Source organism: Phocoena phocoena, chromosome 16, assembly GCF_963924675.1.
Source record: "Phocoena phocoena chromosome 16, mPhoPho1.1, whole genome shotgun sequence".
NCBI lineage: Eukaryota > Metazoa > Chordata > Mammalia > Artiodactyla > Phocoenidae > Phocoena > Phocoena phocoena.
Window position 1 is genome coordinate 69,019,334 of NC_089234.1, and position 1,408 is coordinate 69,020,741.

Sequence of the window (1,408 nt, forward strand, 5' to 3'; positions counted from 1 at the left end):
AGAGACAGACAGTGAAACACTTGACTTTTACCAACAGCTTTGGTTTTCCCCCTTGGCCAAACACATTAAGAGCCATTTAAAAAGGAAACACTATAATTACACCCTACAAGATAAATAAAAACAGCAGCAAAATGATAGGATTAGACTCTTAATCCTTATTACCACCTACTTAGAAGACGGGTGTGACAGCCTCTCATTCGGGAATACACCTAAGGCCACACCTTATTTGTCATATTACATCTTGTTTGTCAGATACCTTATGCTTGGTGTTCCAGCACAAAGGAACATAACCAGAGAAACTCCACCCAGCAAGCTCTCCAGCTTAGCTGAGTATCTGCATAGCCCCAGAAACTTTGCCGGCGCCTCTTCTTCCTTCCTATTTGGCAGCTTGCACTCTGGTGGTGAGTGATGCAGGATTGTGACGCAGGAACACTTCCTGTTCTCTCCAGAGCATTAGCTTTATGGCACATAAAGCTTAAAAGATACGAACTTCACAAGGGTCCATTCCATTCTATTTATATTATATTAGTTATACTATATTATATATCGTAAAATAAGAAGGGCTTTCACCCTTGTTTTCTTGGGAGAATCTCATGGAAATACAATCTTTGAAAACCTTTTTCAAAAGCAATTTCAGGTCTGTAAAACAAGAACCTTAAAACTGTCTTTACTTTTTTATCTAACAATTTTACGTCTATAATTCCATCTCGATCAAATCATCCAAGAGATAGACAAGATTTAGGTACAAGGATGTTCTTTAACTTTTTATTATCACAGTGAAATCATTCTTATGTTGAATAGTAAGAGTTAAATCAGCTACAGTAATTCATATGACAGAATAATATAGTGTCATTAAGAATATTAATGACAAGATTCATATAAACTATGCACAAACAATATCAGTCTAATTTTTTTATTTATAATGTTAACTGTTGCTCTTTCTGAGATTTGGCATGATTTTATGTTTTCCTGTACTTTGTAAGTTTCCTTCAATGACTCTTTCTTTCATTACCAGAAAAACAAATGTAAAAATGTCACTGATCTTCATAAGAGTTTGCTCAGTTATTACCACCTGCCCTTTGAGAACTGGTGATTGGCTCCAGTCAGCCCTCACCTAGGAGTTGGCCCACACTCACCATAACCTTAGCGTCACCTCATTCTAAGCATGCCGGCAGAACTGAGCTGGAACCTGAGTAAGCCTCTATGGTAAGCAGTGCTAGTGCAAAAACACCGGCACTTTAACTTTTCCCCAGTTCCAGTTATGACTCTTAGTAGTAGGCAAAACATCCAGCTTCAAACTCTCTTAGCTTCTGATAGGCAAAAGAGAGACAACAGCCCCAAACCCATCGATAGGGAAGAAGTTCATTTCTCCCCCGACATTATAAGCCAGCTAGTGAAACTTTCAGAA